The 18,121-nt window shown below is 38.8% G+C and overlaps 1 pseudogene; it reads right to left on the bottom strand.

Annotated features, from left to right (window-relative positions):
• Positions 1-12,066: 12,066 nt before the first annotated feature.
• On the bottom strand, positions 12,067-12,208 carry LOC121827806 (U2 spliceosomal RNA; annotated as a pseudogene).
• Between the last annotated feature and the right edge of the window lie 5,913 nt (positions 12,209-18,121).

Below are 18,121 nucleotides of genomic sequence, written 5' to 3'. Positions count from 1 at the left end.
TCTCTTATACCCTGACCACAGTTTCCCCTCCCTCCTCTCCTTCCAGTCTCTCCTCCTCCTCCCCTCCCAATCCATCCCTCTTGCATTTCTATTTAGTAAAGGGCAGCTCCCCCCTACCCCCTGGGAATATCAATAAAACATGGCATATCAAATTGCAGTAAGACTAAGCACCTCCCCATATATTAAGGCTGGGCAAGGCAACCCAATTTGAGGAATAGGTTTCTAAACACCAACAAAAGAGTCAAAGATAGTTCCTGCTACCACTGTTTGGAGTCTCATGGGAAGACCAAGCTACACAACTGTAACATACACATAGAGGGCCTAGGTCAGTCCCGTGCAGGCTCCCTGGTTGTTGGTTCAGTCTTTAGCCGATTCTGTGGGTTTTCTTACGATTTTCTTGACCTCTCTGGCTTGTTGAGCAGTTTTTAAGTCCAAAGAGAGCTATTGGTTACTGCCAAGGTATACATTCCACAGCTGCATCCTTAGGGTTATTGCATCCTGATGTTTGTTGCTATGATAGGCATCATAGCTGGGCAGGACTATTGGTTGCTTCCCTCCTTTGGAAACTTGAATGCCACCTTCTGGTACTATGAAAATTAGTCCCCAGGAAGGAGGCATTCAGGCCTTTTCTAGCTCAGGGGCCTCTGGGTTCGGTTTGTGAAGTGCAGTGTCTCCAGTAATGCAGACTTAACTTCCACCTCTGGAGGGCAACCAAGGGCAACAGTGATAGCCTGTATGTTTTGAAAGTCCATTGGACAACCCTGACCAATAACTCAGAAGAGGGCCTCACATGCCTGATGGGGTGTTTGTTAGGTGGTCTTTGGCTCTTGGAAGGAGCATTGTCAACCCAGATGGTACATATATGTTTAGAAGTGCAACATCCTCTGGGGGAAGCTTTCCTTTAATGAATATATAGTACCCCTTACTATTTCTTCTGATTAGTTTGGTGTGAAATCAGATATTAAAATGGCTACACTGACTTGCTTCTTGGGTCAATATGCTTGAAATATCATTTTCTATCCTTCTATGCTGAGGTGATGTCTATCCTTGATATTAAGGTGTGTTACTTGGATATTGCAGAAGGCTGGATCCTGTTTTAGAATCCAGTATGCTGATGCTGTTTTCATTGGGTAATTGAAAGAAATGATGTTGAAAGTTATCAATGGGTAGTATTTGTTGATTCATGTTGTTTTGTTTTTGTGGTGTGGGTTTCTTTCCCCCTTTGATTTGCTGGCCTGAGATTACTTCTTCCTTGTGTTTTCCTCATTGTGTTAACCTCTTTAGGCTGAAGTTGTCTTACTACTGTCTTGTAGAGATGGGCTTTTAGATAGATACCACTGGAATTTGGTTTTATCCTGGAATGTCTTTCTTTCTCCACCTATTATAACTGAAAGTTTTTCTGGCATCTGTGATTTCTTAGAATTTACAAAACAGCCACCCAGAACTTTCTGGCTTTTAGAGTCACCATTGCAAAATCAGATGTTGTTCTAATATATCTGCCATTACATGTAATTTGGGCTTTTCTCCTTGTAGGTTTTAATGTTGTTTCTTTCCTCTGTATGTTTAGTGTTTAGTGTTTTAATTATTATGTGTCATGAGGTTTTTTTTCTGGTCCATTCTTTTTGGTCTTCTGCATGCTTTTTGTACCTTGAAAGATACCTCCTTTTTAAGGTTAGGGATTTTTTTATGTGATTTTTAAAAAAAAATATTTTCTGTGACTTTGACCTGAGTTTCTTCTCCTTCCTTTATACCTATTATTCTTATGTTTGATCTTTTCATTGTATCTCAGATTTCCTGTATATTTTGTGCTTGGATTTTTTCTTTTTCTTTTAGATTTGACATTTTCTTTGACCAAGGTATCTATTTCTTATAGCTTGTCTTCAATGCATTAGATTCTTTCTTCTATATTTGTATTCCATTAGTGTAGCTTGCTTTTGAGCTTCCTGTTTGAGTTACTAAAATTTTCATTTCCAGCTTTCCTTAAGTTTAGGTTTCCTTTATTGACTCCATTTCCAATTGCATATCTCTCCACTATTTGTGTATTTATAGATTTAATTAATGGATTTATTAATATTCTCTTCAAGGTCATTGAGCATATCCATAGTAGCTTTTTGAGGTCCTTGTCTTTTTCTTAAGCTATATTGCATTTATCAGGACCTACTATATTAGGGTTGTTGGGTAGTAGTGGAGACATATTATCTAGAAAAGTTGTGGTTCCAATTCAATTATAGCCAAGCTGGCTTTGGAGATGGAATTGGCTCACTCCTTCTCTAAACCCAAGCATATTGCTAAAAGAAAAGTTTAAGAGATTCTTCAGTCCCACATCAGAAGAGCCCTCTGGTGTGAGACAGAAGGAAACCAATAAAAAGGGACCATTGTCTTCTAATTCTAATTCTCTCCATGCTTACTCTTGATTTCTCAGAATCCTTTCTTACATGCTATGTCCTCTTTAAATCCAAACCTCCCATTTTTGATAACAAATAAGTTTTTCCAATAGCAATCTCAGAAGTCACAAGAAGGAAGATGGGGCCCCAACAACAACAACTCTACCCAATCCAGAATGATGCCATGGTAATCATCATCATACTACACTTCTTGCCAGAATTTCAGACAATCTTACCCATTACTCTAAAACTTGCTGCAGAACCTACAGTTAGTCTAACTGAGATTTAACTATCTGAGCTTTCTCACAGTACCCAACAGAGATAACATCACCCCCTAAACGGCAGGAAGCAATTCTAAGAAAACGACGCCCCTTCTCCCTTAGGTTTCATAATTCTCAGGGTTATGGATGATGGTTGTAGGGTTGGGGGTGGAAGAAAATATTAACTCAGTATTGTAAAAAAAAAAAAAAAGGGGGGGGGGAAGAAATGGAATGGATAGGTATAAGATATGATGGTAAATCATTGTATATACTAGTAAACAAACTTGGTAAAATAGCAACCTTAGACAATTTGCACTGTAATTTGTACTGTTACAGATTCTTATATGTTGATACAAATGTAAACTATTTTTATACTCCTGTTTAAGATAATTTGTATATTGATACAAATACAGAACTATATTTGTTATAATGTACATATATTTCTACTCTTATTTGAAACATTTTTATATTGATACAAATGTAAATTTATATCTGTCATACTTTATATATGTTCTACTTCTGTTAGGATATTTGGTATATTGATATATATTTAAGATTATTGTCATATTGCATATCGCACTATATATTCCTACCTCTGTTATAAATATCTTGTGTATTGTCACAATTTTGAAGTCATCGTTCTTCACCATACATTTGCTTATAGACTGTTTACCTTATTTACGTGAACTGTTTACCTTATTTACGTGAAGCCTTAGTCCTTAGGTTATTTCGGTAGATAAGATTTATAGATTTATAGTCGCCTATGCCTGTCATCTCTATAGTTACGTTAGTTAGGTTATCCAGATTTACAGATACATAGGTCAGATGGACAGGTAATCTTCAAACACTTCATAGACCTAGAGAATATGGCATTTAAATAACTTAGAATTCTGTTGACGTGAAGCACAATTGCTCCTGGCTGCACCAATTGATCCCGAGAGAATGTTGGGCTTCTAAGACATTTCCATTTGGAAGTTTGTCTTTTTGGCACAAAATGGCCTACGGGGCAAAGAACTGCCCTTGCCTTGATGGCTGACAGTACAAATGCAATGCTGTCCTTTCTGGACAAGCGGGACACAAGGAAAGCGACCACTGTACTCTGCCAAGAGAGGGTAAGATGGTCTTTCAGAAATCCTGCTTCTGAAAATGGTCTGTCAGATACTCTAGGCCTGTAGCCAATTTGAATGCACCAACAATGCTGAGAAACATTAGGTGACTGTCCAGGCTGCCAGCTGTCTTGGTCTACTCTTGCAAGATTCCCGAAGTTGCTTGCATCCGTCTACCATTTCTCAGGTACCATTATGTTCCTTCTCAGGTCTTTGATGGGATTGAAGACTAGCAGTTATAGTTACAACTTAGTATATATAATATCTTAGATAGAACATATTAAGTATTAGATTCAGGTTCTTTAGGATAGGACACCTTTGAATGATCTTTATAACATGCCGTTTACCTATGCTCTATACTTCTCTGGATTTTAGAATGTGTTTCTTGCTTGATATTGTTTGCATTGGTTGTAGTTACATCTTATCTAGGTCATTATCCCTCATTATTTCTGGACAATATTTGATAACCATTCCTTTGTATATAGTCTTGTATTAGTTTAGAACCTTCTTATTTAGACAAAAAGGGGGAGATGTAGTGGGTAGCCATTCCAGCTTGGATCTGGAAGCTCCAACCCCCATTGAGACTCTGGCAACTGTCACGCCTACGAGGCGGGGCGAGGGGAGGTGCTGGAAACCTAGGAGCTGGATGGGCAAGCGCTCACTCTGGGCACGCTCTCTGCGCCTGGACCCTGGATGGTGGAGATTGATTGTGCAGAGCTCCAGAGAACACCGCTGGATTGCTATACGCCTTCCCCAGACCCCCACGACCTATCCATTCTTTCATTTGTAAGTCATCCACTAAATAAATCTTCCTTTTAACTACGTGGAGTGGCCTTTATAATTTTCCCCAATAGTCCTGGCTATTATTGCTGGCATCTTGGCATCTAGGTTTATGATTATTGTAATTCTAGGTGCTGATATTAGTTCTTGTGTTTGCTGGGTGGGTATACTGTTCCTTAGTTTCTTTTGTTAGTTCTCGTTCTCAGGAGAGTGTTGTGGCTATATGTTGCTTGGTAGGGAATGCTTCTGAGATACTGCCAGGTGTGGCCACTGGGGGTTCTGTGTAGACTGTTTCTAAGTATTGGTAAACACAGAATTAAATATTGGGAAACACAATACCTGGATACCTTGAAGAAGATATACATTAATATATTATTGAAACTAAAGAGCCCTTATTTTAGGAGACAACTTCCTAAACAGAACACCAAGAGCACAGGCACTAAGATTAACAATTAATAAATGGGACCTCATGAAATTGAAAAGTTTCTGTAAGGCAAAGGCCACTATCAATAGGACAAAATGGCAGCCAACAGAATGGGAAAAGATCTTCATCAGCTCCCTATCCGACAGAGTGCCAATTTCCAAAATATATAAAGAACTCAAGAAACTAGGTATCAACAAACCAAATAATTCAGTTAAAAATTGGGTATACATCTAAATAGAGAACCCTCAACTGAAGAATCTTAAATGGTCAAGCAACTCTTAAGGAGTTGTTCAACATCCTTATCCTTAAGGGAAATATAAATCAAAATGACTCTGAAATTCCATCTTACATCTGTCAGAATGGATAAGATAAAAAAACACAGGTGACAACTCATGCTAGAGATGATGTGGAACAAGAGGGACACTCCTCCACTGTTGGTGGATATGAAAACTTGTACAGCCATGTGGTGATATTTTGTTTGTGATCTAACAAATAAAGCTTGATTGAAGGTCAGAGTGCAGAGCTAAGCCAATAATTAGCCATAGAGGCCAGGCAGTGGTGGCACACCTTTAATTCCAGGACTGGGAGGCAGAGGCAGAGGAATCTCTGTGAGTTCAAGGCCACCCTGGGCTACACAAGTTTGATTCAATCTAAAACAGAATCAGAGTCAGGCAGTGGTGGCACATACCTTTGATCCCAGCACTTGGGTTCTTACTCCTTTAATTCCAGCAGGAGATGGAGACAGGAAGTGATATGGCTGGGCAGGGAGAGGAATATAAGGTAAGAGGAGACAGGAGCTCAGCTCCTCGTCATCTGATAATTGTGTAGAGTTAAGAACTAGTGGCTGGCTGCTCTGATCTTTCAGCTTTCACCCTGATATCTGACTCTTTGTTTTTATTATTAAGATCAATTAGGATTTGTGCTAAACAGCCACTTTGGAAATCAATGTTGTTCCTCAGACAATTGGAAATCAATCTATCACAAGACCCAGTATACCACTCTTGGACTTATATCCAAAGCATGATCAATCCTACCACAAGGACAGTTGCTCAGCTTTGATTATAGTAGCTTTTCTTTTGTAATAACCAGAACCCAGAAACAAACTAGATGTCCCTCACCTGAGGAATAAATAAAATTCAAAAACAAGGACATCAGGAAATTTGAAGGCAAAATAGATGGAACTAGAAAAAAAATCATCCTGAGTGAGGTAACCCAGACTAAGAAAGACAAACATGATATGTACTCCCTTAAAAGTAGATATTAGTTGTAAAACAAAGGATAACTATACTACAATCCACAGAGCCAGAGAGACTTGGTAACAAGGAGGGTTCATGGGGGCAGGGATGCCCAGATCTCCCTGGGAAGGAGAAATAGAAGAGATTTCATGAGTAGGCTGAGGGTGAGTGGGGATCGAAAAATAGCAATGAGATGGATGGGGCCAGACAGTACTGTGGAGGTTGAGAATACTTAAAGAGACTCCTGGAAAGGGGCTGCATTTTGGGGTCAGGTAAAAACCTGGCCCAAGAGAATCTCCCAGGAATCTACAAGGATGACCCCCACTACAACTTCTAGCAATAGGAAATATGTAGTCTAAGCTGGCCATCTCCCATGACCAGGTTGGTGCCTAGCACAATTGTCATCAGAGAGGCTTCATCCAGCAACTAATGGAAACAGAAGCAGATCCACAGCCAAACATTAGACACAGTTTGGGGAATCTTGCAGAAGGCGGGAAAGGATTGTGGTAGTCAGAGGGGTCAAGGACACCACAAGAAAAAACTCACAGAATCAACTAACCTGAGTTCATAGGGGCTCACAGAGACTGAACTTCCAGCCAGGGAGCCTGTATATATGTCACAGAGACTGAGACACTTTGCATATATGTTACAGTTGTGTAGCTTGGTCTTCTTGTGGGACTCTCAGAAGTGGAATCAGGGGCTGTCTCTGACTCTTTTACTGACTTTAGGGACCCTGCTCCTCATACTGAGTCACCTTGCCCAGTCTTAATACATGGGAAGGTGCTTAGTCTTACTGAAACTTGATATGCCATGTTTTGTTGATATTTATGGCAGACCTGTCCTTTCCTAAACAGAAATAAAGAAAGAGTGCATTGGGGGGAGGGTGGAAGCAGAGGTAATGGGGAAGGACTGGGAGGAGAGGAGGGCATGGAAACTGTAAGCCTGGATATAAAATAAATAAATAAATAAATAAATAAATAAATAAATAAATAAATAAATAAATAAATAATAACCTTTATGAGACAAAGGAAAAAAGTTGTTTTTACGTATTTTTATACTTTCTAATATTTTTCTTATTGATTTCTCTTTCAACTCATTGTTGTCTAGTTTGATATACAGAACTATCTTGATGCTTCAGTGTTTGTTAAATCTGAAATTGTGGACTATGATGTTTTGGAGAAAGTATAACATGCCACTTGATAAAATTGCCCATTACTTATCTGTTGGTTGGAATATTTTTCAGACAACTGGTAAACCTAGTTGACCTAGGGTATAATTTAGCTCTGAAGTTTTTTGTTGTTGCTGTTCATTTTAAGTTTGGGAGATGGTAGAATAGTTAAGTCTCTCACTATTATTGTGTTGGGACCTATGTGATTGCTTATGCCTTTAAATGTTTGCTTTATAAAGCTAAGAGTCCAAGTATCCTGTGCACAAATATTTACAATTGTTATATCTTCTTGATGAGTATTTCCCACTAGTCTTATGTAGAAGCCATCTTTACCTCTTCTGAGTAGTTTTGTTTTGGTGTCTACTTTGTCAACTATAAGAATAGCTGTGCCTGCTTGTCCATGGCTTCTATTTATTGGTAGGCTGGTTTGGATTCATCTTTGCTAGTTAAATGTGTTTCTTTGAGACAACAGATGGTTTTTGTTTTTAAATCTAGTGAATTAGTTTGTATCTTTTTATTTATGAGTTAATCTATTTACATTTAAGATTATTATGAAAGGGACTTTCTATTCCCTATGCTGTATGTTTATGAGTTAATATTATCTAAACTCTGTCTTCTTTCCTAGATGTTTCTCTAAATGATCTTGTCTATTGGTGATGATTTCTCATGAGAATTTTGCTTTTTTTCTTTTCATTTTTTAAAATTCCTATTTCACTCTTTTTTTAGTGTTTCAATATCATTGCTGGAGTTTTCTCCACATAATTCCAATGGTACAGAAGTACCTTGAACTTCCTGAGGGGCTAGCTAGAATATGTAGTGGAGGTGGGGATAGATGCAGATTCCCAACTTTAGCAGAATCCTTATCCCCTTTCTGGAGCTGTAACTATGGATTATCAAGTTGATATGTCTGCTCCTACCAAAGTCTGATCTTCTCTTACAGTGTAGTCTATTGTTTGGTGCTTTGGGCAGATCACTTGTTCCTCCAGGCTATGGTAGTGGTGGATTTGGCAGCACCAAAAATCTCTCAATTTTAAGTTATTCTGCCTCTCACCTGACTTTGGCTCAAATTCTTCTAGAGAGTTCAGCTTCTGATTTTGGTTTCCAACAACATACAGCATCATTGCTGGGGTCCTGGGGTCTGTTATGATACTTTCTTCTGTTCCTATATGTGTCAAAGCAGACCCTGGGTGCTGTGACTGGCTTGGAGTTGCCTAACAGGCCTGGACTGTGGTTGCATTTTTCTGCTGCAGTGAAGCTCTGTGCTCTGGCATTCTTTCATATGTAGAGCCAGGCTCTGGTCACCTGCTCAGCTCAGGATTACCTGAGAAGGCTGGGCTGCATGTGCATTCCCTCTTTTACTGCTGCTGTGACAATCAGAGTCCTCTGTGGTCCAGAGTCTTCTCCTTTAGGAAGTTTAAATTATGTGTAATGGTTTGAATGAAAAATATCTCTCATAGGCTTAGGTATTTGCTTGATTCTCTGTTGGTGGCACTGTTTGGAGAGGTGGTGTAGCCTTGTTGAAGTAACTATGTTATTGAGAGCAGGCATTTGTAGAAGGAATCTTAAAAGTTCTTATTAATAAAATCAAACCTGAGGCGAGTTATTGGGGTCCATGCTGGTAGATCAGAGAGACAGTACAAGCCACAGCTATCTCACCTCGCTGGATCCTCAGCTGGTCCTATTTCCTCAGACTGGAAGCTTCTGTGTCCTCATCCCAATGGCTCTCAGCTGAACTGTGTTAGAAGCCTGAATGCTTAACCAGCCAAAATCTTCTAGTTTCTGGTCCTCACACCTTATATATCTTTTTGCTTTCTACCACCACTCCCTGGGATTAAAGGCTGGCTTTCTGGTATTAAAGGTGTGTGTCACCATGCTTGGCTATTTCTAATGTGGCCTTGAACTCACAGAGATCCAGAGGGATTTCTATCTCTGGAATGCTAGGATTAAAGGTGTGAGTGCCACCATTTTCTAGCCTTTGTATCTAGTGGCTGTCTGTTCTCTGACCCCAGATAAATTTATTAGAGTACACAATATTTTGGTGAAAACAATACCACCACAGGCATTTGAAAGTTCATACCCTCATTCAATATCTAGTTTTCTCACTTTGCTTCATGCTTGTGGTTAAAGATGTGATCTTCCAATTTCCTGCTGCTGTACCCATTTCTTGCTGCTCTGCCTCCCTGCTATGATGGATTCACAGTCCTCTGCATCATAAGTCAAAATCACCTCTTTGTTCCACAAGTTGCTTTTGGTCATGGTGATTTCATCACAACAACAGAAAAGTAACAAAAAGACTTTGCTGCAGGAAAGTGAGTAAGCTCTTGCTGTGAAGAATCTGACCATGCTGTTTCATGGAGGAATGTGAAAGACCTAGGGATTTTGAACTAGAAAAATGGTGGAATGTTATAAATGGTTCTAACCTGTGGATCATAAACCCTTTGGGGAAGTCACATACCAAATATCTTGCATATCAGATATTTACATTCTGATTCATAGCAGTAGCAAAATTACAGTTATGAAGTAGCAATGAAATAATTTTATGGTTCAGGGTCACCACAACAAGAGGAATTGCATTAAAGGGTCACAGCATTGGAAAGGTTGAGAACCACTGCTATAAGCAGAGGTTAAAGGACCATGCCAGTAGGAACCTAGAAGACAGTAGTTCTCAGAGCAATGCCAGCTATGGAGTCCTCCTTCAAGATGTTTCTTGAGGTGGCACAGAGGGGAAACATCAGCAACTGGGCTAGATGCCATTCTTTTGATATTTTGGCAAAGACTGTGACTGCCTTCTTCCTATGTCCTAAGAACTTGGTTGAGGTTAAATTAAAAGGTAATAAACTACGGCATGGTTATTACTGATAAATCATATGCAGATTTACAATGAAAAAGAGCCAGTAGGGCAGAAATAAATACAAGATGTACAATTTAGAGAACAAGAGATCGCTTGGAAGCTTAAAGCTGTAGCTCAGGCATGTGCTGAAAGAGAAGTGTAATTGTTAAGATTAGCAACATTAAGGGAAGGTTTGCTCTGCATTAGAACAAATAAAGGGGTGTGTGGGAGAATCTACCTGGCTAAACCACTAACTTGTGAACAGAGACCTTAAGGGATTTTCTACTCCCAGAAATCAATTGCTTCAACATACAGAAGCTGCTGCTAATGTGGTTGAAGGGAGCCAGGGTTCATTCTGAGCTGGCAGTTAAATTTGGCAGTGTCATCCACATGGTACTGGGTTTGGAGGCATGAAAGATGCAAGAATTGGAGGGAGGTCATGGATTCTGTCTCTAAAATTTAAGAGAGTCCCAGAGTCTAGGGAACATAAGGCATGGGAGACCCTGACAGAGGAAGGCTGAGAAAAGCTAATTTATGAAGGTGTAGAAGTGAAGTCTGGGTTGAAATGGGAACCCCAAGATATCAGAGATGCTGGAGTCATGAATCATTGTTGTGAAGAAGTTTCCTCTGAAGTGGAAAACTCAAAATAGCTTCAAGAAGTCCCTAAAATTTAATAAAATATATTAGGCTCCTGTTCCCGAGTATAAACAATAAAGACTGTTCAAAGTCACTCTCCGACATGCAAAGATGTAAAGAACATGCTCAAACAAGCTAAGCTGCAAGGAAGACTTGGAAACCAGAGCAGCTGCCTGGAAGAAGCACAGATCAACTGAGTCATATGGAAAGGATACTCTCCAACCTCTTGTGCTTCCTGCAGGCTGTGTAGTGTGCTCCAGACTTGCAGCTTTTGCAAGCTGTCACCCATGCTGGGGTGAAGTTTAATGATGCAGCTCTCTTTGATTCATTTCTGCTCCTATTAGTAATCCCTCACCCATATTTCTATAAGTAACCGCAATAAAATGCATTGGTTCACCAAGCTGAACTTTTGTGAAATCTGTCCTTTGGTCTGTTGTAGGTTCCTTATCTGGAGAGAATAGGTGTGTGTGTTACATCTCCCCAGTGAATGTTTTGTCCAACAATAGATATCTGTCAAAGAGGGAGATACACAGTTAGTGGAGTTATCCGAAGACAGGGATGAAGTTGAAGGAAACAACATTGAAAGGGCAGAGTTGTATTGAGTCCTTTGTTACCAGACATGGCTCTATCAGATTTTGATTTGTCTTTTGGAGTTCTGGACTTGTTTTTGGGTCAGTATTTTCCCACCATTAACCGATTCCTTCATTTTTCAATGGGAATATATGTTCTATACCATTGTATGTTGGAAGCATGTAATATTTGCCCTTGATTTTGTAAAGAGCTACAACTAAAGAATTACCTTGTCTCTCAAATGAGAGTTTGACCTTGGATTTTAAAACAATGCTAAGACTGTGAAAGAGTATGGGATTTTGAAACTGAACTAAATATATTTTTGCACTATATAGTTGTGAGCCTGTGGGGGCTAAGGAGTGGAATGTGGTAATTTGAATTAGAAATGTCTTCACTGCGTAGTTTAACAGTTGGTGCACTGTTTGGGGAAGGGGTGCAGCCTTGCTGGGGAAAGTACACCACTGGGGGGCGGGATCCTAGAGTCTGCAGCCTCACTCTACTTCCACTTTGCCCTCTCTGCTTTGCAGCTGTGGTTAAAGATAAAATCTCTCAACTTCCTGCTCCCATATCTATGCCTACCACTTGCTGCTATGCCTTCCTCCCTGATGGACTTTTATTCCTTTAGCACCATAAGCCAAAATGAACTCTTCCTTTCATAAATTATTTTTGGCCAAGGTATTTTATCTACTACCAGTACAGTAGGTAGTAGATAATCTAAAAACTGAAGTCCTTTTCCCTCAAATTATATGAATAATAAGAATTATTTTATGAGACTGATATTACACTTGATCTTAGCCAAAAGGCTAAGAAGCAATCTCCATGTGTAAACTGGGAATAAGGGGTGGGGATAGAGGGGAGGGGATGGGGGGTCAGAACCCGAGGGAATTGGATGGTCCAACTGGGAGAGGGGTGGAGTGGGAGAGCAATGAAAGAGATATCTTGATAGAGGGAGACATTATGGAGTAAGGGAGAAACCTGGTGCTAGGGAAATACCCAGGAATCCACAAGGATGACCCTAGATTAGACTACTAGCAATAGTGGTGAGGGTGCCTGAGCTGGCTTTCGCCTGTATTCAAATCAGTTAATACCCTAACTGTCATCACAGAACTTTCATCCAGTAACTGATGGAAGCAGATGCAGAGATCTACAACCAAGCATCAGGCCAAGCTCCAGGAGTCCAGTTGCAGAGAGGAAAGAGGGATTATATGAGCAAGGGGGGAGGTCAAGATCATGATGGGGAAATCCACAGAGACAACTAAACCAAGCTCATAGGAACTCACAAACTTTAGACAGCTGTGGAACCTGCATGGGAACCAGACTAGATCCTTTACATATAGGAGACAGTTGTGTAGCTGGGTCTGTTTGAGGGGCCCCTGGCAGTGGGATTAGGATCTATCCCTGGTACATGAGCTGACTTTCTGGATCCAATTACCTATGGTTGGACACTTTGCACACCTTTGAGGAAGAGGGGAGGGGCTTGGACCTGCCTCAGCTGAATGTACCAGGCTTTCCTGTCCCCCCGTGGGAGAACTTACCCTTTTGAAGGAGGGGATGAAGGATGGGCTAGTGGGGGAATAGAAAAGGGGGGGAGGGAGAAGGGATGAGAGAGGGATCTGTGGTTGATATGTAAAATAAAAAAGAAAATTTTAATTAAAAAAGAATTATTTTATAAAATAGGGACATTTAAAAATATTTTTAAACATGAAGATTTAGTTCAAGTAAAATACGTGGTATTGAGTAAGGAAACAGAATGGGGAGGCAGTCATAACAAAACACAATTATGACTGTCATCCTCATTTATAGCTACATTAAAAGTAAGATCAACATTATTCATATAATTTAGAAGATTATACCAAGGAAAATTATAAATATCTCAAATAATTTAAAATATTTTTATAAAGGACAGAAATATATTATAAAAATGTTTTCAGGAGGATTGTGAATATTCAGTTGTAAATGTATTTAGAAATAAGCATCATCCAGACTTTCTGACTTTCACATTGACATGCTCTCAGAAAGAGCTGGTCCAACTTTGAAGTAATAAATATGAATGCAGGTGTTTATATTTCTAAGTTTTTACAAGGAGATGGTTAAATGCATCTAGAGGATTCTTTCCACTGAAGCTGAAAGGAATCTTTGCTATGTGTTTTCCAATAGATAAAAATCTACTGGTTTTGACTCTTATCCATTCAGTTTTTTTGTTTCCTGGAAGATCATTGTGGGAAGAATCTATAATCAATTCTGAATCCATAGTTATCACTTTTAAGACTTTAAAATATAATAATGAATAATATCTCCCTTTATAAGGGATATTCCATAAAGTCATTTGCTTATTTTTATAAAATGTCTAATAATTATTTAATTAGGAGACAATTAATGGCTTCTGGATTAGTCTGGGTTCTCTAGAGGAAGAAAACTTTTAGGACAAATACATATTACTAATGAGAGCTATTGAAATGGCTGACAAGACACAGGCTGGCTAGCTCAATGATGGCTACCATGCATGCCAGAAAGGCTGAATTGCTTCTTATTATGCAAGGCTGGATGTCTCAACAGTCCCAGTATGAAGGAAAAGGCCTAGAGGATTCCAGGAGAGCTTCTGATCTTCCATTGTAAGGGCTACAGAGCCAGGCCACAATATCAATGAATGGCAGCAGTAGGGGCAACCATAGATTAGAAGCACTCACATGGGAGTGAAGATGTGTAGACAAAAGCCACCCTGCCTTTCCTAAACCACTTTGTATCTGGGCCACATCCAGAAAGTGTTGTCCATTCTGGGGAAGGTTTTTTTTTTTTCCTTCAATTAGTTATTCCAGGAATACCCCTACCAACCTTCCCTGAACCATGTCTTTTTGTTGACCCGTTGACCCCAGGTTTAATCAAGTTGACATCTAAGATTAGTCATCACATTTTCCAAAAGAGACAGGTATTAGATTTAGAAGAACCAATGGCGGAAAGGAATGTTGACTAAGTAAGCCAAAGCTTTGGTCATTTTTGGGCAGTTGTTGTTTTTTTTGTTTTTCTTGCTGTTGTTTGTTTTCTTTTTGGTGCCATTTGTTCATTTCATTATAAATTCAAAGGACTGAAGATCATCAGAAAAATGAAAATTGTGTATAATGAGACAAATTTTACAAATAGTCCTCAATATTTGTTCACTGAAACAGGTTCCATGATTAATACATGCTTTAGTTGGAATGCCCCAACTAGGAGTATTTCTTTCTAATAGATTTTTTTTCCAACTTCTAACAAGAGAATATTCTAACCAATAGGAAGACATACAAACTTAGCATTAGAGTATTTTTATCTTTGTCATTTATATAGTCATTTTGGAGACTTATGGATAAAATCTAATCATCAGGTTTCAAATGCCAAAGGATAAATAAAATAAAATCCTTGTTCTTGATGCTACTTTTCTGTAAATATTACTAAGAATAAAACAACCTTATTGTAATAAGCAGAGCCCTACTCGAATTTTAAATCAGCATTTTGAATTAATTTGTCCCTCTGAATTTTTAATAACATTTAATTATGGCCAGTTAGTAATACCTCTGCTTTCTTTAGGCTTAAGTTTTCAGAAATCTTTTATGGCATACTATAGCCTTCTAAGATTGTCCTTACCTTTTTTACTTTGGAAAAGCCCTTTGATTTAAACAAATATTTATTTAACCATATGAAATACTTTCTTATTCAAAAGCATGTCCTTTTAATTTTAGCATTCTCTACTAAAAATATGTCCCATATTGTAATTTTTCATATTTTATGTTTCATCATTCCTTTGCCTCATTGTCCTTATAGAAATTTTGGAATAAAAATTGATTGGCTTAACAAAATAAAATAACTTTACATTTTAATCAAAACCTTTGAGCTGTGTCTGAAGCATGGGTAAAACATTTCAACAGTACTGAAGATACTGGTTTTTTCTTACCAAGAAATTTAAATTAACAGACTTGTTAAGATTTGGGTCTATTGTAATAGGTACTCTGAAATTTCCATTGCTAAAAAAATCATTGACTTCTCTTTTGGGCCTAAAAGACAGCCAAAGTCAGAATAATAGTCTGGCATCTCTGGCTTCATTCTGGTTTTGTCTCTTTTCTTTTGAATCATTTGTTTACTTGGTCAAACTCTAAAACCTCTTTTTATGGAGATCTTGCCTTCATTTAATTTGTATATGTGGTATTAAACAAGAATATGAAATCATAGATACAGGGTGACAGGACAACAGACACAATGATACAAAAACAGTGATATGAATGTCTTAGTTAGGGTTTCTATTGCTGTGCTATGTTCTGCCTGGGGTTTACAGAAGAGAGCAGAGAGAGGATTCTAGGAAAGGCAGAAGAGGTGAGGCTGAGGACAGAGGAACTTGTAGCTCAAGACAAGTTGTACTTCTAAGAATTCATCTTTTGTTTTTCATATCACTTCAAATCTTTTCTGATTTTTTTCTGTTCTTTAGCATTTCTCTGATTTTGAATTGGTTTTTAAATCTCTAGGTTTTTTAATTAGTCATTTCATCAATTCTTTTTATATATGTTATTGAATTCTAATGAAAGTGAGTTTTCTGTTTATGATCTACTACCTAGGATTTTTCATTTTGCAAGATCAACCAACCAGCCAACCAACCAATCAAACAAACAAACAAATGAACAAGAAGCAGGTAATAACAAACAACGATTTAAAAAAATACTTTGCAATTCTACTATCATAAAAATCAAACAAAAATTGTGGAGCACCAAATGGTTGTTTTTCAACCTTCTTGTTGCTTGAATTTCTTTTTCCCATTTTAATATCTTCTTACCCCTAAAAATTGCAACCATTACATTTTAGCTGCCTGGATTTGTGTTTGGATCAGATTTATGTGTCATAAGAGTAGTTCACTTGGGTCTTTCCACTGTATTTCAGAATTGATCCTGCATGTATTATTGGAAAGTGAGGGTATTCCAGACACTGGGTGATCACCCACCCCTTGATTAGTTAGTGTTCTATTGCTGTGACGAGACACAATGACCATGGCAACTCTTATAAGAGAAAGCATTTAATTGAGGCTTGCTTACACTTTCAGAGGCTTAGTCCATTATTATCATGTTGGGGAGCATGGAGTTGTACAGGAAGACATGATGCTAGAGAAGTTGAGAGTTCTACATCTGGACCTGCAGGCAGCAAGAAGAGATAGGTACTGGGACTGGTTTGGGCTTTTAAAACCTCATAAGCCCACCCCTAATGATACACTTCCTCTAACAAGGTTATACCCACCCCAACAAGGCCACAGCACCTAATCCTTTTAAGTAGTGTCACTACCTGATGACTAAACATTCAAATATATTAGCCTATGGGGGCCATTCTAATACAAACCACCATATCCCTTTGTATGTCTTCTTGTCTGAGTCAACAGGGATGTTTAAATGGCCTTGGACATCTGTATGTGGTTGTTGCCTGACCTGAGATGTTCCTTCTAACCCTCTACTGTGCTCTTGCTAGAGGAAACACATGTCTCCTTCTGGTGGCATCTTTATGACTGTGCTCCTAGAACTGCTAAACTAAAAGGAACAAAATTACAATAAGGAAAGGTTACAGAAAAATGCAAAATTAGATATTGGGGTATTAACAAGATGAAAAGCTGAATTCTAGTCAATAAACAAATGCTCTAAATAGAATTATCTCAAACAAAAATAAGTTCTTTGAAATGTAATAAGGTATCCCACAACTAGTTCAAAATAAACCAATGGACCATTGAACAAACCAAAGAGAGTACTTGAGTATGTAAGTACCCCAATGAGAGCTCATCAACACCCATCTCAGGAGGCAACATGTGCAGGGAGTCGGGACAATCACCATTATAAGATGGCGCTGACTTCTTTGCATTCTGAAGATTTATTACTTCTAAGACAATGCTTTCGACGAAATACGCGCCTCTGCTTTGCACATGCGCAAGCTATATATTGGCCCCCCGACCAATCCTGTGGTGCTTGGTGGTGGCAGGCTAAGTTCAGCCAGCAATTCGCGCCTCTTTTCCCTATATAAAGCAGCCGCTTTTACTGCTCCCTCCCCTCGCTTCCAGCTCTCCCTTAACCAAAGGCTCTCCAATAAAAGTGTGATCTGAGAAGAATCCTTGTGTGGTGGTCATTCTTCCTTGCTGGTCGAGAGGAGCGCGCCACAAACATGGATGACTGAGCACAAATGGCCTGTGTTGGTACCTGTATAGCACTAATTCAGTAACTTTCTCTATGAAAGTGGATCATTATTGAGGCCCCATGTTGGGTGCTAAACTATTAACTGCAAAGCACAACTCTCACCTTAAAAGGAAAAAGACCTAACTGATTCTGAGCCATATATGAATGACCATGAACCAGCAAAACAGATTAATGTTGTCCCCAAAACATATTTCAATGTAGAAAGTGGTTGGTGAAGTCTACTGCTCTGAAAGTTAAAATATTCTAAAGGTTTTGCCTGATAGCTGTAAGAATGCTAAGTCAGAAACAAAGATGGACAATGAATTTCTATTAAATGGCCTAAAGCAGAGGTTTTCAACCTGTGGGTCATGACCCCCACAGGATCATATATCAGATATCCTGCATATTAGATATTTGTGTTACAATGCATAACAGTAGCAAAATTATAGTTATAAAGTAGAAATGGAATAATTTTAGGGTTGAGGTTTACCACAACATGAGGAACTGTCTTAAAGTGTCACACCATTAAGAAGGTTGAGAACCACTGGCCTAAAGGCAGCC

This window comes from Peromyscus maniculatus, chromosome 2 (assembly GCF_049852395.1).
Source record: "Peromyscus maniculatus bairdii isolate BWxNUB_F1_BW_parent chromosome 2, HU_Pman_BW_mat_3.1, whole genome shotgun sequence".
NCBI lineage: Eukaryota > Metazoa > Chordata > Mammalia > Rodentia > Cricetidae > Peromyscus > Peromyscus maniculatus.
Note: the sequence above shows the minus strand (reverse complement) of the source record. Positions and strands in the feature narration are given on the sequence as shown.